Raw genomic sequence first — 25,000 nt, forward strand, 5'->3', positions numbered from 1 at the left:
GAGACATAGAGCCAGACTATGGTACACCCTGAGAGAAAGAGAGAGAGAGAGAGAGAGAGAGAGAGAGAGAGAGAGAGAGAGAGAGAGCGAGCGAGACATGGTAACAGAATAATGAAAGTGAAGAGAAAGGAAAGATATGGAAGATTAAGAGTAGAGAACAGAAGAGAGACTAAATGAGGAACATGTGTTTGCACTAACTACACACATTGTTGCATTGAGCTCTGAGCCCCCCCACCCTTAAGTTGGACTTTATTGCTGTGAAAAGTCTACTACAAACAGTTCATTAAAACTCCAGACGAGAGAACTAATATATTTCTATTGTGCCAGTATTTTCACTTGTTGTCCCAGGCCTAAACTTACATGCTAAGACAGAAAAACTCCAGTGTTAAAATAATTTGACACTCAAAGTTTAAAATTGGACCCTTACAGAAAAAAAAAGAAAAAAAACCTAAGGGTCAATAGGTAAAATAACACTTTACTGTAGTAACTATGAAAACTAGCAGTATTCTGTGTCCCAAAGGTCAGAGTTTAGAACTACTGTATAGTAAAACAAAGAAAAGTTAGTTCGCAACTTTATTCACGATAAAGTCCAGCTATTGCACAATTCTCTGTGTTACATTCTAAAATAGAAACGTCATTCTGTCTGCCCCCTGCTTACAATGGCTGACCACACAATGCTATTTTTTCACGTTTACAAACTTTCTGCCACAAACACACACTCACACACTGCTATTAAGATGCCATGGTGCCCAACATATTCAGTACCCATTACTCTGAGAGGAAGCACACATAGACGCCTGTTTGTCCCAAAACACACATATTTCGAGCAATACTCATCACGTTGACAAATTTGTGCCATGTTGTGCTACTACTACACTGATGGTTTTGGTTTGTATTGCAGGGATGAGCATGTCAAAAGTCTGTTTGCCAAAGTGTGTTTGAGTGAGTGCGTTCGTGTGTGCGTGCGTGCGTGCGTGTGTGCGTGTGTGTGTGTGTGTAGGTGTGAGTGAAGCCAGGCGCTGAACCAGTACACTCAGTGTCAGTCTTTTAGGTCAGTCGCCCATACACGGAGACCAAAGGTCATGTAGCCACATTCCAAATAGTATGAACACAACACACACACACACACACACACACACGCACACACACACACGCTCATGACCTCTATCGTCAGGATCCAACCAAATGGCTCACACTAAGTAAACACATATTATAGATTATTTGAGCATCGCTGCTCTGTTGTCACGTTGCAGATGCACAGCCCTGGGGTTTGAGTACACACACACGCACACACGCACACACACACACACACACACACACACACACACACACACACACACACACACACACACACACAATTCAATTCAAAGGGCTTTATTGGCATGAGAAAACATACGTTTACATTGCCAAAGCAGAAGTGTACACAACTACAGTTTGCGCCTGCTTCATTACTGTACTGTGCTGTACTGTACTGTACTGTACTGTACTGTACTGTACTGTACTGTACTGTACTGTACTGTACTGTACTGTACTGTACTGTACTGTGGTGGCATAGCTCAGGGGTAGAGAAACCACGGCATAGCTCAGGGGTAGAGAAACCGCGGCATAGCTCAGGGGTAGAGAGACCGATATTAGAGCATGAAGGGTTCCCGAAGAGCAGGACTCTGAACCCCTAGTTGCTCCCGATGAGTAGGTTGGTGCCTTGCATGGTTTCCTCTGCCACCGGTGTATGAATGTGTGTGTGAATGGGTGAAAGTAATGCACAAACTATGTAAAGCGCCTTGGATAAAAGCGCTATATAAATGCACCATTTACCATTTACTGTACTGTATACCTTACAGTACTGTACTGTACCTTACTGTGCTGTAGTGTACTGTACTGTACTGTACTGTACTGTACTGGACTGGACTGTACCAATACCGTACCGTACCGTGCCGTGCCGTGCCGTACCTTATTGTACTGTAGTGTGCTGTACTGTACTGTACCTTATTGCACTGTACTGTACTGTACTATACTGTACTGTACTTTACTGTACCTTACTGTACTGTAGTGTACTGTACCGTACCTTACTGTACTGTACTGTACTGTACTGTACCTTACTGTACTGTACTGTGCTGTACCTCACGGTAATGTAGTGTAGTGTACTGTACTGTACTTTACTGTACTGTACTTTATGGTATTATTGTATTATTATATTTATTATGACTATTGTTAGTTTTTAATTATTGTTAGTAATGCAACTGATATGGAGATCTCAATCTTTATTCGTCATTACTATCTATCTATCTATCTATCTATCTATCTATCTATCTATCTGCGGTATCTATCTATGTCTATTGATAGATGTATCTATCTGTGGCTCTCATGTGCTATATTAATTCCATTCCATTCCATATTATTATTGTTATTATGATGAATATATGTGTGTTTTAATTATTATGACTATTACTAGTAAGACACCTGAGGGTGGAATGCGACCTCAGGGTGACATAAGACCTCGCCCTAAAGGGCGAGGTCGCGCCAATTCTTGACTATCTGGCCAACCACAGCGTTTCCCTGACGATTCTAGTTGTTATCAACCCTAGGAGACACGGGGAGAACATGCAAACTCCACACAAAAAAAGGCCCTATCGCCAACCCCACCTAGGGTGTGAGCGATAGGGCCTAAACATGGAGATGTGGAGAACAATATATATGGAGATAGTCCAGTCCATCATGTCATATGGGACTACCGTCATAGACAGTAGCCATTGTTAGGCCGGAGTCAATGGCTGTCTGTCTGACTGTCTGTACAGGAAGTGATGTCACATGACATACTTTTTTTTTATGCCCATATATGAGTCATTCTGTACCACATCTCCATGTTTAGGCCACACAGGTTCGCTCCATTTCTCCATGTATAGGTCCAAATGCCCAACGTCGAGCTTGACAAGGAGGATACCGCACATTGTACCTCATCCACCCTTTCTTCTCTCTCCTTTTGGTATCTTTATCCTCCTCCTCCTTTTTTTCTTTTTTATTCTTCTCTTTTTTTCACAGCCGCCCCCATATTTACTTTAGTAAATATATATTAAATTCTAAGAACGTTTTGAGTACCAGTTTGATACAAGAGCGAATAAGCGCTACACTTCTGGAATCCTGTGCGTCGACTTAAAGTCGGATCCAGGCCTAATAACTTTATCTAGCCGCCCCGTTGCCAACTCCTTGTTACATTTTCTTTTCTGAGACACATTGTACCTAATCCACCCTTTCTTCTCTCTCCTTTTGGTATCTTTATCCTCCTCCTCCTTTTTCTTCTTTTTCTTCTTCTCTTTTTTTGTCTTTCTTAGTCTTGTGTATCCTTCTCTTTTGGCTACTGTCTATGACGGTAGTCCCATATGACATGATGGACTGGACTATCTCCATATATAGTGTTATCCACATTTCGTGTAGCCGCCCCGTACAGGAAGTGATGTCACAACTCGCTGACATCACACTGACATCACTCCCGTACATAAGGAAGGTTACAGAAGGAAGGAAGGAAGGAAGGAAGGAAGGTCACTCAAGCGACACGGTTTTTCAGAGTATATGCGACCTTCGGTCGCAACAACTATTGTCATTGCTTTTATGTTATTATAAAGTATTCTCAACTATCTATCTATCTAGATATCTATCTATCTAGCTGCACCTCTCTATGTGTGTGTGTGTGTGTGTGTGTGTGTGTGTGTGTGTGTGTGTGTGTGTGTGTGTGTGTGCGTGCGTGCGTGCGTGCGTGCGTGTATGTGTCCAACTTTCCATACATGCATGTGTACAGCATGTGGGACAGTATGTGAGTGAGTGTATGTGTGAGTGAGTGCGTCTACCTGCATGCATCTGTGGTTATGTTTGTGAGTGAGAGGGAGAATGTGAGGGCATTCACAAGGGCATCTGTGTCCACAATGTGAAACCTGAAATGATCATTTAACTCCAAGTGGTCCATTTTCACACATACAGAGTGAAAAGAACTGTCCAGATCCTGCAGTGTGCTTTGCTCACTTGCACGGGATCCTGTTGTGCACACGTCTGCAGGGGTGTCACAAGGGGGGAGTGGGACTGAGTTACCAGGGCCCAAGGTGGAGGGGCCTTCATTATTTTATACTTTAGCTTTTGAAAAATAGCAGATCTACAAGCTTACAGCGCGGCACCAAGTGCCACACTGCGAGCTTGTAGACCTGCTATTTTTGAAAAGTTGTGAAAATGCGTGCAAATCTTTGAATATGAAACTCACATTTTACTTCTGGGGGGTCCCTGGAGTAAATATTTTGAGATGGGAAACATAAGTTTTTCAAAAAACCTTAGAAGGATTTGATATCAAAGCAGACTTGCACAAATCTTCACGATTTAAAAAAAATAGCAGATCTGTGAGCTTGTATATCTGCTATTTTTCAATAGTTAAAGCACAAAATAATGCTCTCTATGAAGAACATTCATGGGGGGCCCGCAGTGAATCCTTGCACCCAGAGCCCAGAATTTGGTGAGACACCCCTGGACGTCTGCGTGTGTTTCTGTGCACACACTTCCTGTTTGAGACCTTGCTGGGACATAAAGTGGGGTCTCACAATAGCCCATTGTCCACCTCTCCCCACCATGCTTCCTGACCACTCAGAATTCACGGAAATAAGGAACACAGTCCAAACAAACATCAACGGGCAACACCTCTCTCCACCCCTCTGCTGCCTGTCTGTCTGTCTGTGTGTGTCTCTCCCTCTCTCTCTCCCTCTGTCTCTCCTCCGCCACCACGCCACGGGAGGAACCCTGCGCCTGGACAGACAGTGCTCCCGCCAGGAAGCTAATCAGAGTCGCACCCCGGCTCTAAAAGACAGTGGCGTGTGCATTTATCAGCCTGTGTGCGTGTGAAGGTTGGAATGACGGGTTAATGGTGTGTGTGTGTGCTATGTGTGTGTGTGTGTGTGTGTGTGTGTGTGTGTGTGTGTGTGTGTGTGTGTGTGTGTGTGTGTGTGTGTGTGTGTGTGTGTGTGTGTGTGTGTGTGTGTGTGTGTGTGTGTGTGTGAGAGAGAGAGAGAGGGGGGGGGGGGGGTACGTTGGGTGTGTGCGTTAAAAATAAAATGATGGATGGGGGAATTCCACTTGACTCCAGTCTATTTCTTCCACCGCTTGATGAATAGACAGTGAAGCAATCCCATCTCTGTATTGTTTGTAAACTTCAGGCCCAGCAGATTGCACAACTGGATCAAAAAAATCTGCTATACCTTCAGATGTCAGGCTTGGTTGTCACAGCTGAGGGTGCTACACTGCTGCCTCTTGCAGTGGTGTCAGTTCAGAAAAAGCTATGGCAACATGAAGGCGCGCGTGCAAGACACCAGTCATGTTGCCATACCTTTACCTTAGCAACAGCCATGATTTATTTTTTTCCCCCGTTTCTACGGTTTCTTGGGCTGGATATGGCAGCCTGGAACGGTTGTGCAGCTAAACTTGGCATGTTAGTAAACGTATACCACACAATTAACATTAATGCATTGCACCTGTGCAGCTGACCTGCGGAACCTGGGAATATACCATTTTGTCAAGATGGGAGAATACAAGTGTGGAGAATATAATTATAATACCTTGTTAAAGTGACCATTTTGTTAAATTTAGCGTTTGTAGATAGACAGAGAGACATTCATGGATTTATATTTAAAAGTAAAAGTAACTTGTATATTCCCCCTTGGCCCAGGGTATGGCAGCTGCATACCCCTGCCATACCCAATTGACGCCCCTGATTGCTGACTCGGTGGACTCCACTCATTGTTTTCTACTGTACATTCCATGTGGGTTTGTGGTTCTCAAAATAGCAACAGACCAGTGACTAGTGACTAGACTAGTGTTTTCTTCATTCTTGCTGAACTTACCATTCCTAATGACTAATCCTTGTGGACAGGAAAGGATCTGGAAGGGGGGGAGAACTCCTGCCACAAATAGCTGATCTGAAAGTGCACAACGTGTTGCAACGTGACACGGTGTGAGCTTGTAGATCTGCTCATTTTTGGCAAAGAGAAGACATTGGACGGAAGAAAGCGGTCAAAGTCCAGCTGTAACTCAAGTCCAGCTGTAACGTCTTAAACAGGACATTTACATTTAGACTTACACTTTTGGACAGAGTGACTGACAGTGAGTGACATGGTGAGATTTCAATAATAATACATGATAGGTAATGGCCACATTGGCTGGTTGATTGACACTTATGGGGTTCACATAACGTAGCCTACGACCAACTTCCGTTATCCAGGAGGATTCCGGTTTCCAGAAGAGGGCGGTTTGCGAGGCTAGTTCACGAATGTGAACATTTGGTTACAGGACAGTCTTTCTAACCACTGGGCTACCATGCCAAAAAGACGAGTCCTTAGTTTGCATACATGTCAAGTTCAACCCTTCACTTGCATATAGTCAAACTGTAGTAAACGTGTACAGTATACTGACCGGAGTAGACGTCTGCATTCCACCCGGCCCTGCTCTCCAACTCTTATTAGAGCGCGAATACCTGGCTTGCCTGGCCATAGTCTGTGCACGTGAACGTGCACGTAGTAGGCAGGGCACAGTCCATGTGCTCCTCTCCAGCTCCTAATAGGGTTCTAATCCTAGCCATTGGAGTGTGCATGTGCGCGCGCATGTGTGTGTGTGTGTGTGTGTGTGTGTGTGTGTGTGTGTGTGTGTGTGTGTGTGTGTGTGTGTGTGTGTGTGTGTGTGCATGCATGCGGCGTGTATGCATGCATGACTCTGCCTGGCCAAGGGTCTGTGGGTCTATGCTGGGGCTGCTCCATTACATAAATATTTGCTTGCAGAGAGAAAGCGAAAAGGGGAGCAAATGAGTCTCTATGTTAACTGTTACTGTCCCATAGTTAAATTACTATATGAATACACAGACAGGTCTATCCATACACTGATACACACACACACACACACACACACACACACACACACACACACACACACACACACACACACACACACACACACACACACACACACACACACACACACACACACACACACACAACTTCCAAATCCAAAGGGGGAGATTTTCTTTTGGTCAGCCAAGATTTCACTGAGACTAATACAGTTACTTTCTCCTAAACACAGAGAGAGAGAGGGAGAGAGAGAGAGACGCGCGCGCAAACAAACAGAGTCTGAGAGACTGACAGAAAGACAGACAGGGACAGAGAATATAAGAGAGACAGACTGAGAGAGAGAGAGGGGGGGAGAAAGAGAGAGAGAGAGAGAGAGAGAGAGAGAGAGAGAGAGAGAGAGAGAGAGAGAGAGATGGACAGACAAAAGGATCGCACCTCTGTGGCCTCTAGACATTTGACCCGAGACTCCAGAAAAACACAGTAGCTGCTGTTATTCTAGGAGACAGCAGCCTGGACAGAGCCAGTGCAAAACAGTAGACCAGGGGTCTTCAACAGGGGGTCCGGGACCCCTAGGGGGTCCTCAGAGTTATGTCAGGGGGGCCGCCAAATCTTTGTGTGATAGAAACCTTTTTTCTCCTTTTTTATATTAACCACTTGAACCTTAAAACATCCATATTCTGAGAACTTTAGCCAAAAATAGGAGATCTACAAGCTTGTAGATCGGCTATTTTTGGCAAATAGCTTTGGTGTAGAGGGGAAAAAGAGTAAAATGTCAGAGTACAGAGTGAAATGTCAAGTTTATTAAGTATTGACGGTTCAAGTGGTTAAATATCTGAAAACACAAATTGACATGAATCCAAAACACAATGATCGTGCTGTCAAGCATTGAAACTATATGGAATCTATGAACAGGTTGTGGGGGTCCCTCTGCTTCTTCTCTCTCTCAACTTGGCCTGAAAATGTTGAAGACCCCTGCAGTAGACCAGAGACCGGAGAAAGAACTGGACCTTCTAACTCCTATTCAACCCCTGCATAAATATATGCTGCTACAAAAACAAAGGGACGTTTAGCAAGAGTGAAAAGTTGAATTTAATTACATTTGCTTGGTGTCTAATGGTATAAATTGTCCTTTCTGGCTTGAACATGAACAGTCTGCGCCCACATGCAAAACTCACCTCGTCCCTGAAGGGCTATCCACTGTTAGTGCTGCATTTAGGATAGAGTCCCTTTCCAAACCATTACCCACTGTATAATTTGAACAGTATGTTGCATATTATCTGAAATATTCCTCATTTGGACATGAAAATATGAACAGTTTCAGTCCAGTTTAAATACAGTTTTGGAAGAATTCTCCCATCATTGTGTCCAATAAACTCAACAGTTGCTCATGGGCTGGGATAAAAAAAACTATTTCTCGTGTGGTTGTCCAGTAAAATGATCTGTGTGTTGGCATAACTGGATGTTGTCTGTTAGGATTTTGTGCTCCAAATACAATTATGTGTCCATGCCTTGCCTATTGGTTGCTTTTATTAAATCTCATCCTATACAATTGGAAGTCTTGCCACTGTTGTATGATGATAAATAAAAGTATGTTTACTATATGCATATAAGTGTGTATACATCTGATACATAATAGGACTACATAGTCAGTATTTAAGCCTGGATTTGGGAACTAAATGTACCGGTATGTACTTTTGTGTTGAATATCTCCTATTGAAATGAAGCCAGTTGTATGTAACAGTATTCTGGTGAGTCATATAAAAAAAAATGTCATAACACATTTGTCATCTCAACAAAACAGCCCCCCCTCCCTGTTATTTCTCCGTCTTTTTAGCAACGCTTTTAAAAACTGCTTTCAAAGTCTTGACTGGAACTTGAAATAGTTTCAACATATCTGGCAAAGGACTTCACTGTGTGAAAGTCATTTCCTGGAAAGATGTTTTTCCCTTGTTTCAGTCTGAGAAATATTCCACAGGTTATATTTTCAACCATCAACCCCCCCCCCCCAACCCAACATACGTCCTTTCCCCTTCCTCAACCTTCTTTCAGGTTTCCTCTACAGCATGGATCTTCAATAGGGGGTCAGGGGCCCCTAGGGGGTCCTCAGAGTTACTACAGGGGGTCCTCCAAATCTTTGAATGATCGAAAGTAAATGTTTCTCCTTTTTTATATTGAACCCTAGTGCCCATATTCTGAACTTTAACCAAAAATAGCAGATCTACAAGCTCACAACGCCACGCCTCGCATGCAGAACGGCTATTTTCACAATGTTCGCCTCTTGCTTACTTAATACTTAATATTTGACAGTTTGGCCAGTTTGGTATTAAAACGGTCTTGAAAGTCCTTAAATTGTCACTTTATAAATGTGCAGATACCCTGTATACACTTACTGTATACTGTATGTTGGTTTGTTTACTGTTTAATGTAATAAATTACATCAAGCTAATCATCTGGGGGCCCACCAAAATAATTTGGGTGTGGTTGTGTGAGTGTGTATCAATCAACCAATCGTGGAAGTCACAAATGTAACATCCGGACCTCGTCTGAAGCGCACTGTTGCTCCGAACAGCACCAAACTTTGCACAAACACTGTTCAAGGGTCTGCCTCAATAGTCACAGGGGCGCCACATCGCACTGATGCTCCAATCCGCACCAAACGTGGTATTAAACTCTGTTCAGGGGTCTGGCGTGAGAATAGTCACACCAAAAACACTCAAATGCACATGGCGCACCACAGCAGTGTTGCAGCAATGTTGAACACTTCAAATGGCCATCGCTCTGTAACCATTGCTCAATAAAGGACTAGATTTTCAGGCCGTAATCGGCCACTGACTTGACACTTGTTTACCAATAGCAATGACATGCTACACTGTAGCAACTCATGAGCTGTTGGCCAGGCCCTAGTTTCGGGCCTGGCCAACTCCAACATTACTTTGCTGGGCCAAACAACACAGCCACTGGGATTGCGTGGCAGAAACATATTCGTTGTTAGATTTCATGTTTTTGACCAGTGCTCCTAAAAGGAGCCAAGCTCCAACATCTGGCTTTGTCCGGACTCTGAAGCGTGGCCTACATCTGGCCTACATCTGGCCTACATCTGGCCTACATCTTGGCACAAAGCGCTCAAAGTTTGTTGTACGCCATGCAAACTTAAGGGTCACATTGGCCAATATTGGCTCATAACTAGCACCGCTCACTTCACACACTATTTGTCCTCGTCAGCAAAATTGTGTCTGCTATTCAATTCAATTCACCACCACCACTACTACTATTACCATTCAATTCAATGCAATTCAGTGGCTGTTGTCCAAATCGAGGCACCTGTCTAATTCCTGATTAGCGAGTAGCGACATCCACTCGAACACGCTCCAATTCTGTCAACAGCAGCACACCAAGTGGGGACAGCACTGCAGTGTCTGGTGCATTCCGTCCAGCAGACTCTCGGCTGAAGCTGCACTTTCTCCCCCGACAGCACATGGAGAAGGAACTCGCGCAGACGAAGCCACAGACAAAGTGGTTCGGGGGCCACATCAGCACTTCTGCAACTCCCAGACTCACAGGAAAACACAGGGCCACCGAGGACAGGCCAGCGAGCAAGGCAGCCAGACACTGCAGCGTGTCGTCACACACCTACTTAAGAAGAGAGAGTGTGTGTGTGTGTGTGTGTGTGTGTGTGTGTGTGTGTGTGCGTGCGTGCGTGCGTGCGTGCGTGCGTGCGTGCGTGCGTGCGTGCGTGCGTGCGTGCGTGTGCGTGTGTGCTGGGGGTCTGCACAGGGGTTGTGTTTTTTGGTCAGACACACAGAAACAGGACCTTACCACCAAAATGAAAGCACTCCGCCAGTAGCTTCATAAAAGGGAAAGGGGTTCGGGGTACACTTTAGATCAGCCTTTAAACTAAATGAACAGTTTGGGATTTTGCAGTGTAGTTCTCTCTCTCGTTCTTTAAGCCTGTGCCTTGATTATTTTGTCTGTTCTTTGTTCCCTGTCACTGTGTTACCGTACCGATCCCCCTTGGATCCTCTCTCTCTCTATCTCTCCCTCTCTCCCGCTCTCTTTCTCTCTCTCTCTCTCTCTGTTGTTGTTCCTCTGTTCAGATGTAATTACCCTTCATCATGCTCGGGAAGCAAAACAGTGATCTATATCTCTATATAGGACCAGTGGCCTAGTCTAAAACACACACACACACACACACACACACACACACAGTGTGCATGTGTGTGTGTGTGTGTGTGTGTGTGTGTGTGTGTGTGTGTGTGTGTGTGTGTGTGTGTGTGTGTGTGTGTGTGTGTGTGTGTGTGTGTGTGTGTGTGCGGTTCAGAGAGGGAGAGAACAAGGGAAAGATGTGAAGTGTATGCAAGTATATATGACACAATACCACACCACTAAGCTTGCCAAAGTCTGTGCGTGTGCGTGTGCATGTGCGTGTGTGTGTGCATGCTTGCGTGCAACAGGCCCCAAGGTGACTAATGTCACACTTACTGACAGGCCAATGTGGAGCAGAACCAGTCTGATTTTTGTAACCAATAGGAACACAGATATTAACAGAGAAAATGCAGCATTCCTCATACATACATACATACAACGGCTATACAGCACAAATAAACCTGAGTTGAATTTGAAGAAGAATCAAACTGTAGGCCTATATTGAACTGAAGGAGAAATAGAAAGAAAGATAAATGGAGAGAGCTAGAGAGAGTGCAAAATAACGGAATACAGGCTAGAACAAAGGCAGGCTGAAAGAGTGAAAACAGAAGGAAATGAACTAAAAACAAATGGAAAAACTGAGTGATCAAAGAGCTTCGAAGCCATGAATAATTTTGAAGAAAATAAACAGTCTGCGTACGACTCAGTTTGTGGGTGGTACTGTTGGACCTACTGTCAGCACATACAAACATACAGCAGATGCATACCAAACAAGGATTAGTGTGTGAACCCAATCAGGCCGGAAAGTGTTTGAAATGAGTGATTGAAGTGCCCTGTGTTTTATCGGAGCTCAGAACCTTGCATACTAGACTACCAACATGTATACTAAGGTACAAACACAAATGCACATATTCAAGTTCCTGATGAAACAAACACGCATGCACACACAACACGCGTGTGCATGTGTGCATGCGCGCACACACGTGCACACACACACACACACACACACACACACACACACACACACACACACACACACACACACACACACACACACACACACACACACATTTCCAAGTTCATTAGGAAGCCATGTCCTCAGACAAAGGTCCAATTCAAGTCATTAATCAGGAGTAGCTTTTCCAAATACTTCTGTGATAAGCTAAAGCCAAAATCGGAGTGTGCCGTCACGGTGGCGTTCAAATGTGTGCATGCGTGTGTGCATGCGTGTGTGCATGCGTGTGTGTGTGTTTGCGTCTCAAAGGGACGTAACCCCAGCCAGGTCGAGGCCTGAGAACTGGTGCTTGGTTCCATTGTGCATGTTGATCTAAGGAGAGTGATGACAACTCCAGACAGAGACATAATATATCATCATTTAATGAAATGTGAAGAGACAACAAGACTTGACACTGTGAACTAACACACACACACACACACGCGCACACACACACACACACACACACACACACACACACACACACACACACACACACACACACACACACACACACACACACACACATACATTTAATTTCAATGTTCCGTTGGAACATAATATCGCTAAGAAGAAAATTACATACAGGGCAACTGAGAATCCTCAAATCAATGGCACTGGCTAGTGGCTACATTTTCACATTTGATTGCTGTATTGTTTATGCTGCACAAATAGAATTTACCTGATGACAGATTGAAATGAAAAACGTGCCAACTGCATAACCATTTGACCTCTGAAGAATTTCACAAAACAGGATTATCACGTTAGATAACTTAAAAAGTGTAATACGTTATAATTTAACGATTTGTCACTAAAATGTACTGGACTTTCGGGGGGAGGAGGGCATTACCTTGGGGGGCTTGGAGGCAATGGGGGAAACAGAGAGACTCCATTAGACAGTGTAACCTATATGACTTCCTACTAAAAACCTGATACAAGCCCTCTGGTCAGGAACAGGAACAAATGGGAGATTGAATTGGAGTTTTTCCTAATGAATGGTGGGACGGGACTATTGATGGGTTAATTCCTCAACTTCATGTGCTAGATTAAGCCTCATTCAATTAAATATCTATCATAGACTTCATTACTAATCTAAACTTGCTCCAATATAGCCGGGCAGCGATGATAAATGTGATCGATGTGCCCTTTCACCAGCTAATCACACTCACATGTTTTGGTCTTGCCCCAAATTAGTACCGGTACTGTACATTTCTTGACTACAACAGTGTTGTTGTCTGAGGTTTTTGGTGTTCGTCCAGAGCCTTCGTTCCAGATAGGCATTTTGGAATTACATTAAATGTTCAACTTTTAACCAGTAGTGTTTGCCACACTGATAACAAGACACAGATATAAAAAATCAAAACACACACACACACACACACACACACACACACACACACACACACACACACACACACACACACACACACACACACACACACACACACACACACACACACACACACATTATGTATTTTCTATACAATCATGTTTTCAGCCATTTATTACATACTTTTGAAAATCTGACAGCACTTCCTAGATTGAGTGATATTTATAAATCAATGCGGTGTATCTCGGTAACTCATCTTAATATACACTGATTATGTATATGCATTGTATATACTATATATACTATACACTATAAGTAATTATTATTTAAATCTGTGTTTTGTTACCTTACATTATTCATTTTTTGTTTACCTGATTTGAAGTAATGTATGGCTGTTTGTCTATTCATTTTGCCTTTCAAAATGGTTTGAACTAATAAATATATTTGAGAAGACATTAACCTGATACAAGGAAACAAGACCAGATAAAGTGAAGCTATTTGTCAGGCTTCGAGCGGGAGCATGAAGTCATACTGTATACACTACCCTGGGTTTCATCCCAGGAATCAACACACTCCTCATCTGACCTGTGAGAAATTCAAAGCTTGTGAGAGTGTTTCAAGAGCTATGTTGAGAAGAACAAGAAAACAGAGAGTGAGATAGTATTGCAAAAAGGGCTAAATGTGTAATCTCGCCTCCCTTCAGGGACCTGAGTCAGAACAGTGTCCAAAAGATGTGGTCTTTTTTTTCTTCTTTTTTTCTTTTTTTACAAATAGCTGGCATCCCTCGATATGGAGGTTGTTTATTTTGGGAAGGAGTGGAAACAAAGTAGGGATGCAACAAAGGCCTGGGAGAATGAAGAGGCGAAAACAGAGTGGAGAGATGGATGGGAGGAGGGATTTGAGATCATGCAAAACTAACAGTGGAGCCTGAGACCGAAAAAAGTAGAGCTGGGAGAGAAAAAAATGGTTATTAAAAAAGGGAATTATAGTGACCACACACTGTACAATATCGTCCTAGTCTTAGTACTGTCCCAGAAGAAATGCATGTCTGGCAAGGGTCAAGGCGAGCCATCTACGAGACTATCCACACTTTTGTAGGCTATAGGATGGAGTTATGGCAGTGTCGGAAATGTTGGGCCATGTTCATTATGTGCCTACTTCTATGATGGCTATCAATGTGAGACCATTCTATAACTGCTATATAAAGGGAATGTATGTGATAACAGAAGCTGCTACCCTTACCGGAAGATTTCCGCAGCAATTTAAGGTAGTTTTTATGGTTAAATTGCCCCAGCATACATGTACCGGTATGTAGATTCAATTTAAGTCACTGACTGCATGCACATTGTTGCGACCGTAGGTAGCATTTACTACAACAAACGCCAGATCCTGTGCGTGTGTGCATGTATTGTTGTGTAATTGGCACTAAATATTGTGTATTAATATTATTAGTATTATCATCCCAGCTCAGCAGAAGGATAGGCTATAACTGACTTGTTCTGACACAATTATGTTCCAAATGAATTCCGTCCATGTCTCTCTTATGCCCATATGGAGAGAGATCCCTATGTCATCAATATTAAGCCCATATATGGCGATGCCCATATGTCCCCAGGATCTCCAACAGGACTCTTCTCAGCATGGACAACAGGACGTCGGACACTGGACAATAGGACACTGGACATTGGACAACAGGACACCGGACACTGGACAATGGACACCTTCAAGACCATTCACGGATCTTCAAGGACACTCCAACCTCAACCCAATCATGTTCAGTTCCCAAGATGTCTGGCCTTACAACCCAGATATCTTTGTACCGCACAAACCTTTGACTACCTTGACCATGTCGTTAGATATCCCGGTTTAAGTCCGGTTGGACACCACTGTGGCGGGTACCTTTGAATAACAGTCCTTTCTTTTAGTAGTAATTAATATTGGTCCTGTCATTCTCATGTGGTCTATGACATCAGACATCTATGATGTCAGACGTCATCGTGACTAATAATTGAAGCCGAGGCCGAATTACACGAAAGAGCCCTGACAGCACATGGTTGGTTCTACAGACTCCAAATTTCTCACGCAGATAGCTCAGACCTTTGCCTACGTTCTTAGCTATGCCTCGACCCGACCCGATATGCGGTTTTCCGGAACCAACGCGAAAGGTTTGGAATCTCCATATGCGGAGTCCTGACTACTAATTGAAGTCAATGGACGCAAATCCGAATTGGCCCGAATCGCATGAAAGAGCCCTGACAGCACATGGTTGGTGCTACAGACTCCAAATTTTGCACGCAGACCTTTGCCTACGTTCTTAGCTATGCCTCGACCCGACCCGATATGCGGTTTTCCGGAACCAACGAGAAAGGTTCGGAATCTCCGTATGCGGAGATGACTGACATCGGGCCGTTCCGGAGCAAGCGCTGACTAATTGTGACATCACTTCATAAAAGGCTCTGACATCACATACGCCACATGAATCAAAAAATCTCTGTGAGTGTGTATGTATGTATGTATGTATATATATGTATGTGTAATCCGCGTATCTTGAGAACCACCAGCTTCAAACCAGCTTCAAAATCAGCGCGCGTGTTCCCTGCCGCAGCAGGTAGTGCAGTGCCCGGCCTCGACCCATCTCCATATGCGGAGTCCTGACTACTAATTGAAGTCAATGGACGCAAATCCGAATTGGCCCGAATCGCATGAAAGAGCCCTGACAGCACATGGTTGGTGCTACAGACTCCAAATTTTGCACGCAGATAGCTCAGACCTTTGCCTACGTTCTTAGCTATGCCTCGACCCGACCCGATATGCGGTTTTCCGGAACCAACGCGAAAGGTTCGGAATCTCCGTATGCGGAGATGACTGACATCGGGCTGTTCCGGAGCAAGCGCTGACTCATTGTGACATCACTTCATAAAAGGCTCTGACATCACATACGCCACATGAATCAAAAAATCTCTGTGAGTGTGTATGTATGTATGTATATATATGTATGTGTAATCCGCGTATCTTGAGAACCACCAGCTTCAAACCAGCTTCAAAATCAGCGCACGTGTTCCCTGCCGCAGCAGGTAGTGCAGTGCCCGGCCTCGACCCGACCCGATACGCGATTCTTCGGAACCCAGCGCAAAAAGTTTGGATTCTCCGTATGCAGAGCTGTTGTCTGACATCAGGGTCTTCCGGAATCGGCACTGTGTCTGCAGAGATCTCCTTATATGGGCATAAAATGGACGCAGACAGACAGAAACAGATATATCCATATATGGGCATAAATGGACTCAGGCAAACAGATGGTCAAAATGGATCCTATGACAACAGGTATAATGGGGTTTGCATTACACAGAATTCGGCACACGCGTTCCCCGCCGCAGCAGGGAGTGCAGTGCCCGGCCTCGACCTGACCTGATATGCGGTTATCCGGAACCAGCGCGAAAGGTCCGGAATCTCCGTATGCGGAGCTAATGTCTGACATTAGTGTTTTCCAGAACCGGCACTGTGTCTGCAGAGATCCCCATATGGGCATAAATGGACGCAGGCAGACAGATACAGATATCTACATATATGGGCATAAATGGACACAGGCAAACAGATGGTCAAAACAGGTTATGACAACAGGTATAATGGAGTTTGCATTAAAGGGTGGGGCATTCATTCCGTATTTACATCGTTCCCGAGTAGGCCGGTCCTCGACTAGACGCTCGGCCGACTGTCAGGCAGATACAGAGATCTCCATATATGGGCATAACTTGGACGCAGTCAGACAGATATCTCCATATATGGGTATACATGGACACAGTCAAACAGATGGTCAACACGGGTCCTATGACAACAGGTATAATGGGGATTGCATTAAAGGGCGGGGCATTCATTCTCTATTTACATCGTTCCCGAGTTGGCCAGGTCGCTTCGGGCGGCCGAGCTTCTAGTCATCTTAATATCCGTGAGACTTTGGCCGCCACCAGAATCGTATTGGTGTATGTTTAATAAACACAACACTGACTTGTGTAGGTCTATGAGATCATACTGTTTTTGATGGGCATTGGATCCAAAGACTACTGTAGCTACTATTAGGCCTACTGATTACTGTAAATCACCACAGTGGCATTACATTTTAGGAGCACATTTTAGTACCAAGTAAGGTCAAAAGTCAAGTCAAATTTACCATCAAGATTTCATCAAGATTTGACCTTCTTTTTCATAGGGAGCATAGGGACAGGCAGAAAGTGCCAGTAGTAACTGGTCAGCGCATGATTCGTATATACCGGTAGCAGTCAGTCTCGTAAAGAGATGCTTTTGTGTACTGTACACACAACACTGAGATGCAGTAATACTCACATCTTCGTGTACACAAAGATTACAGATGTGTATTAAACAGAGGCTGAGCTTATAAAGCATCGGTATCAAGAGGATTCAATTCCTTTGTCACGAAACACTGACAAGAGAGCACCTTGTGTTATTGGTCCTAATGTCTAACCATAGGTATGTGCAGTTGTGCACCAAACAGGGGTAACAATTAAAGTTATGTATGACAAAGCACCATTGTTTTGCTTTTGAGTGAATGATGGCAGCCACCTTGGCAGCTGCATAGCTGACATTTTACTTATAGTCCAAGTTAGCTGAACTTTGACCTAAGTTATGCCGACCTTTGAAGGATGATATAACTTTAGAAACGTAAAACTTTGAAGTGGAGTGTACCAGTTTGTTTTTAAATACCTTGCATTGCTACAGTACTACCATAGGAGTGGCGGGATGGGGAGGATCTGCCTGCGTACTGCTTATCAGGCCACTTGACATGTCTAGCATCATAACTAAAGATTTCAAAGGCCCTGGTTTCACAATACCATGATTTATAGATTATTTGTTTAGTGTGTTTAATTAGCCTGAATGTGGGCGTCCAGTATGAAATGTTATATCGCATAATTCCAAGTGTCTCCCCTGTGCTCAGAATCAGAAGGAAACTTTGATCAAGAGTTCACTTTAACCTACTTGAGAGGAGGAAGGGTGTTGTCTTTATAGGAGGAGGTGGTTTCCCAGCTCGGTGCTAGTGTCTGGGTGTGTATGTGTGTGACATCCAGTCAGCATGTGTGTGTGTGTGTGTGTGTGTGTCTGTGTGTGTGTGTGTGTGTGTGTGTGTGTGTGTGTGTGTGTGTGTGTGTGTGTGTGTGTGTGTGTGTGTGTGTGTGTGTGTGTGTGTGTGTGTGCCGTGTGCGCACGCGCGCGCGCGAGAGAGTATCCGTTGGATTTCCTTTACTCATATGGTATCTGACTATCTATTGTTGAATATCTCACATTCACTGATAGGTAAGACTCATCTGTCTTGTTATGTGTCATGTTATGTATCATGTCACCCTTAGCCTTATGATATGTTCGGACAATCTGAAGAGTCAAGATGTCATTGCACTGGCCTGGTATATATTGTTTTCAGTACGGCCTGATCCTATGACACAAACTTTTCTTTGTATAGAACTACAGCATGTTCTCATACCGTGGTTGCCAGAAAACTATTTGACCACTGTGTTTAATGTACATCTTCCAAGAGCTCATGTAATAAACGTCTATTTTACAACTGGTCTCTGACTCCTTTTGTCTCAACATCCTGTTTAACCCAGTATTCCTTGACAGTATGAACTAAGTCAGTGTGGCCAAGTAGGACTAGAAGAACTGCTGCTGCTTTTACTAAGACCTTCACCTAGAGCAGCTCGCATGCATCCATCCTTACTGTTATCGGCCATAGCTTACGTTGGCAGACGCCCAAGCCACCTGGGAGAATTTAATGGCCGCAAGGCCCGTTACAAACTCTTTGAGGGCAGTCTGAGGATGCCTCTTTTCCTGTTGATAAGGCTCGGTATCCTGTAGGAGAGGGTCAGTATGGGAGCCGGCTCACATGAACACTCTGCTGACTTGATGGCCGATAGCCTCTGCACGAAATGGGGTCTAATGGCTATACTTGTATGTGTGTAATGGGGCTTCACAGCTGCTCTGGGGATTTGTAAGTCAAGTCATGCCTGTGAGTTTATATGAGTCAAAAGTCATAAGTCAAATCTTTTAAGGTACGTAAAACATCTGCATGGGTTTCATAGATTAGATCAAGATGGCGGAAAACCTACTTTGATCTATACTGTATAGTGTTCTTGAAGATGATGTAAACGTTGTCACTGGTCACATTGCCTCTGAAGAGGTGGCAAAAGCATTTGTCCTGTTTCCTTGAAGAAAACAACCAAAAACAGCTGTTATAGACTAGTGCCTTTGCAAAGAGCACAAGAACAAAGAGCTTCTTGGAACCAAAGAAAAGAAAACGCTCATTCACATTTGCAGACATGAAGAACACCAGAAGAAAAGTCTGGACAGCATCGGATGGACTTTCTTCTTTTCAGGAGACATCTATAACGGTTTCAAGCCAAAGAGACATGTCACGAAGAAAGTGGTGTCTCATGTGTTAGCTGCTGCTCCGCCTGCTTTGCTCTATGATGATGACCTCCAAAGCTGACCTACTGTAAGCAAGGAGATCAAGTCAGTTGTGCATGTCAGCTATGGCATGGCGTTACTTCAGAGTCTAAACTAGAAGAAGTGCTCTTCCGAGCACAGGTCTCCACCAGCCACGCGTCCTGGTGGTGGTATAATATGCCAATGTAAAAAGGGTGGCATGTGTTCTTCACCAATCTTAGGCCTTTCATGGCGCCACCATGAGGCTGATTTGAACTTTTTGTAGTGTAATTTCTTCCTTGGCATTTAGCGATTGTGCGCGCACAATTTCATTACAATTGCACGCTGTGTTTGATTTGAGGCATTTTGTTTGAAACGGATCAATCCTGCAAAGTTTGGAGGCCAATCTTAGCCAATCAGGATGGAATATTTAACACAGGACAGATCCGTCTTGATCATATGACTGTAGAGATACTGTGTACTGATTTGTGTTCATTTTGGGTAAAATCTGAAGGAGTAATATAAGGAAATGTGTCTTACATAAGTCGGCCTCCTGGTGGCGCTATAAAAGGCTGATGTGAAAAATGCAAGGAAAGGGTTTTTCCTTGGCCTATAGGGAGTGCGCTTACAAAGTTTGAAACTGATCGGTGGAGTTATAGGTAAAACCACGAATTGGCCTGTTATAGCGCCACCATGAGGCTGCATTTCTTCCTCATCCTAGTGGGAATGTATGTGCGCGATTTCATGTTAATTGCACTCTGCGTTTGTGATTTGAGGCATTTTGTCCAAAACGGACCGAACTTACAAACTTTGAAAGCCAATCTCAGCCAATCAGGATGGAATATGGACAATCAGAGAGATCCATGTCGATCACATGGCTGTAGAGATACTGTCTACCGATTTGCGTGATTTTTGTGACAAAATCTGTAGGAGTACTGGCCAAAAGGTAATTTTGCACAAATTGGCCTCCTGGTGGCGCTAGAACAGGCCCATGTGAAAAATGTGAGGTTCTGAATTGGCATCCAAGGAGTGCGCTTACAAAGTTTGAAACTGATCAGTGGAGTTATAGGTAAAACCACAAATCGGCCTGTTATAGCGCCACCATGAGGCTGATTTCAAAAATTTGAAGTGGCATTTCTTCCTCAGCCTAGTGGGAACCTGTGTGCGCGATTTCATGTTAAAATGCACTTGTGATTTGAGGCAGTTTGTCCAAAATGGACCAATCTTACAAACTTTGAAAGCCAATATCAGCCAATCAGGATGGAATATGGACAATCAGACAGATCCGTGTCGATCACATGACTGTAGAGATGCTGTCTACCAATTTGCGTGATTTTTGGACAAAATCTGTAGGAGTAGTGTACAGAAATGTGTTTTGCAAACATCGGCCTCATGGTGGCGCTAGAACAGGGCCATTAGAAGAATGTGGAGCAGAGGTTCTGAATTGGCATCCAGGGAGTGTGTGTGCTCAATTTGCCAGCGTCCGGGCCAACGGCGCCGGAGATTAGCTGGTAACAAACTCGGAGGACGGACGCACGCACGCACGCACGTACGGACGCACGGACGGACAGGGGCGAAAACATACTCTCCCCCTGCCTTCGGCTGGTGGAGACAATGATTCAGGGTTTCAAATTTTCAATGACCTTGTGGCATGTCTTCTCAAATGAACCTTCACTGTTAGAGCAATTGGGAGAAGAAAACTCTAGTGTTGTTGCTATGCTGGTCTTTGAACGGTGCTGTATGACCGCCCAAACTCCATCAAGCTACCAGAGAGACAAAGACGTGGAGCAGTTGTGTACACATGTGATGCTGAGGCCCAAAGGAGTACCTAATTCCTGGTGGCGCAGTACTAGACAAGCAGTACATGGCAATAAGGCTGCACTTTTAGCTTTTGTTTGCAATTATATAACCAGCTCAAGATGCGGGAGAATTGGAGAAACCAAAACAATTGAAAAGGACAGCACGTGCAGAGCCCTGCAGATTTGATGAGTGATCAAGAAGAAGAGGCAGACACCAGGATTGTACTACATGCCACCCACCATGCCAAGACACACACATGAGTAATCAAGTGTGATGACTTTGACGTCCTTGTGTTGCTCTTTTATGCAAGTTGCAGCAGCCATTCACAAAGGCCATACTGTACAGGCAAAGAGACTTTAGTGCCAATTAATACAATCTGCAAAGACCTGCAGAAAGCCCTTGTGCCATTGCCTTCCAGCTTTCCATGCCCTGATGGGCTGTCTTATCGATTAGCAGTTATTTTTGTTGGTTTTCAAAATAGGAAAAACCACTGCATTCACAAATTTCAGAAGCACGTGGAGGATCTAAAACGCCTAAGTCACTTTGGTTTGACAGCAAATCTTGAGGAGTAATTGCCTGTAGCCAGATGTTACAGTCATTTTTGTTTGGCCGTGGAAAGAACAAGAAAGGGTTTCAGTGTTCCACTATGGAGTGTGGATGAGCTGAGGTATTGCAATTTGCAACCACCTCAGACATAGGCTACCTGCCCTTTCAAATGCCCCCAACTGAAGATTAATTTAGCTAACAGCCAATGTCAGCCATCACAGGTAGGCCTAGTATGTTTAATGTAACTAGACTGTGCAGTATCCAATTATAATATTCAATACTCATTTTTGGGAGACAGGTCTCCATTCCGACACATCTCCATTCCGATCACCAGGTTAGCATTCACCAGCGTTGGCAGGTTAGCTACTCACCAGGTTAGCGTTCACCAGCGTTAGTTTTACTGAGGTTAGGGTTAGGTTTAGGTGGTCGGAATAGCGATGTGTCAGAGTGTCGACATGTAACCCTGGCTGTATTCAATGGCCAGAGATGTAGGCTACCAATGTGTGTATATGTTACAGTATGTTTGGGTAACTCAGGATGTTCATTGTAAGAGCGCTTGTTTTGTTGTTCACCACACACTAATCACCACCAGATGGCGACGACAGCCCATAGACAGCCATTCACTAGTGCAGGCGCTGACGTCACTCGTTTGCGACTCTCTTTCTTTATTTACTAGCCTAGCTGGGCGGTGTTTAGCCATTAGCTTAGCCATTAGCTTAGCCATTAGCTTACTATGAGCGTTTATCGTGGGCTTGCCCAGGCCTTACGGCCTGGGCATAAATATAACGATTGCATTCACCACGGCTTCGTAACTCGCGCGGCGCTCCGCCGGCCGCGCGGCCCTGGCCCGCGATTCGCGGCCACTCGCGCCTGCGGCGCTCGGGGGCGAAGAGCAGGACCAAGGTCCGCTGGCCTTCGCGCCGCTTGCAATGTCGTGGACAATCGAGAGGCTCCGCCTGGAGGACGTTGTTGTGGGCGACCGCTTGTTCCGCCCCGTGCGGCACCACGAGTGCTCCGTTTCTCGACCGTCCTGTTTCTCTAACAAACCGTGACATATATAGTTCTGACTTTGCAGATCAGTATTTCATTGTAACTTTATTTTTTTTTACTTCTAATCCACAAAATCTCTTTAGGCCTACTCCACTTATATGAAAACTTTAGTTACTAGTTACTTTGTAGATTTTGATTATTATTACAAAAACACTAACTACTTCAGCCCTATATATATTTCGGCCATTTGAAAATAACAGATATGAGACCCATTGTGAGCTTGTTAATTGCGAAATGGGTTCTGCACAATGAGTAGGCTATTCTTTAACTTTTGGTACTTCAAGTACAATTTCATATACCAATAGGCTATACTTTTTGTAACAGAGTAAAATTGCAGTATTGATACTTTTTTAAGTAAAGATTTTAGTACTTTCTTCACAACTGTGTGTAGTAAGCCTAATGTACGCATCCAGACGATCGGTCCACTGTCCAGGTGTCCCCCCCCCCCGCTCTTATGAAGGCTGCATTTGGTGTGGAGCCTACGCCCCGCCCCTTTCCTCCTGGAGGAGCTGCAGTCAGTCAGAGGAGCTCTGGTCAGAGCGCAGCGCAGTGAGCGGGACACTGCATGGGCAGGACACTTATTTAGCCATTAACTAACCAACAATACACTCTGTTTCTCGAGATACATTTTGGTCACTTGTGATTGGACTGACTTCAAGTCAAACAGAACATGGTAGGCTATGTTTATTTTGTAATAACTTTCTGATGATAGCTAGATTGTCTATCTATTTTTGGAAGCCAGTTTCATATATTTCATATTCATTATTTTGTAGTAGCGCCTAATAATAATGGGTCCATCCCAGTTTTTCCTGTTGAGATATTAATAGGTTTTTGATTGATTGATTGATTGAAGAATGTATTAGTAGTTTGCAATAGAAAAAAGTACAGTTTCATGACAGTACAAATCACTGGTACAAGGTCAACTAAAAGGAGATCCTAGAAAGCCGAGGCTTAATTTCCTCAGGAACCACACTTTAAGTATCTCATATAACATTGAAATACAGACGGATAGAACATAGTAGGTTACTTTATCTAGGATAATATCAGTGATATAGGCGAATACGTTTAAAGCAAATAGCCTATCTGACTCATGATTTAAAAAAGATAACTTTTTGAGATGAATGCCTACCTTTGGAAAAGGCTAATAATGAGTAGAGTATGTGTGTATGAATGACACAAGTTTTAGTTGGATGATGATGGCCATATGTAAATGCCCACTTGTTTTGTGACAGTCTTTCTCTCTGGCTTGAAATTCGATTTATGGCAGCAAGCAATATATCATGACATTAGCTATTTTCCCCACAGCAACAAACTCTTTTCAGAGCTTAAACAGAATGCCAACAGACATAACGACGGCCTATATTGTAATTTAGTCGATGACAGCAGCCCGGCCAACATGCCAAATTACACACAGTCCCACCAACCGCGCACTTTAGGCTACACAAATTGATTGGACAGCTAGTCAGCCTAATGATCAATTATCGAGTCCTCGCTAATGCACAAGTGATGCACTTGATTGATGTTGTCAAGGGCCAATTAGGTCCAGTGATAATGACATGGCACTCAATAAGCACTGTGTCCCAGAGCAGCAAACAAGTTCCTCTGCCTAATTACTGTATATAACACAGTGATGTTACTTTCAACTCTTTTGTTCCCCATTCGTTTATGTGCATGTTGTTCCTTGGTGTTTTGTAAAGATTAGGTCTATATTTCCCTCAGGTTTCTCAACAAGTGGGTCAGGACCAAAAGTGTCTCTCCAGATGTTCTGTGATGATGAGGCCAATGATACAAAAAATAGATCAATAACAAAAAATTCTTGAATAGGCCTATAGACTTACGCTTGCC

General features: G+C 44.0%; 1 protein-coding gene across 2 annotated transcripts in view; it reads left to right on the forward strand.

The window, feature by feature from the left end:
* Nucleotides 1-23,691: 23,691 nt before the first annotated feature.
* Nucleotides 23,692-25,000, forward strand: part of cdc42ep1a (CDC42 effector protein (Rho GTPase binding) 1a) — a 24,126-nt gene continuing 22,817 nt past the window's right edge. Inside the window, exon 1 of one of the 2 annotated variants that reach the window (XM_080747944.1) lies at nt 23,692-23,828. The gene's annotated coding sequence lies outside the window, so the exon portion shown is untranslated. The remainder of the gene's footprint in view (nt 23,829-25,000) is intronic. The other variant, XM_080747945.1, reaches the window with a different exon arrangement.

This window comes from Nannobrachium achirus (genome assembly GCF_963921795.1).
Source record: "Nannobrachium achirus genome assembly, chromosome: 18".
Lineage (NCBI taxonomy): Eukaryota > Metazoa > Chordata > Actinopteri > Myctophiformes > Myctophidae > Nannobrachium > Nannobrachium achirus.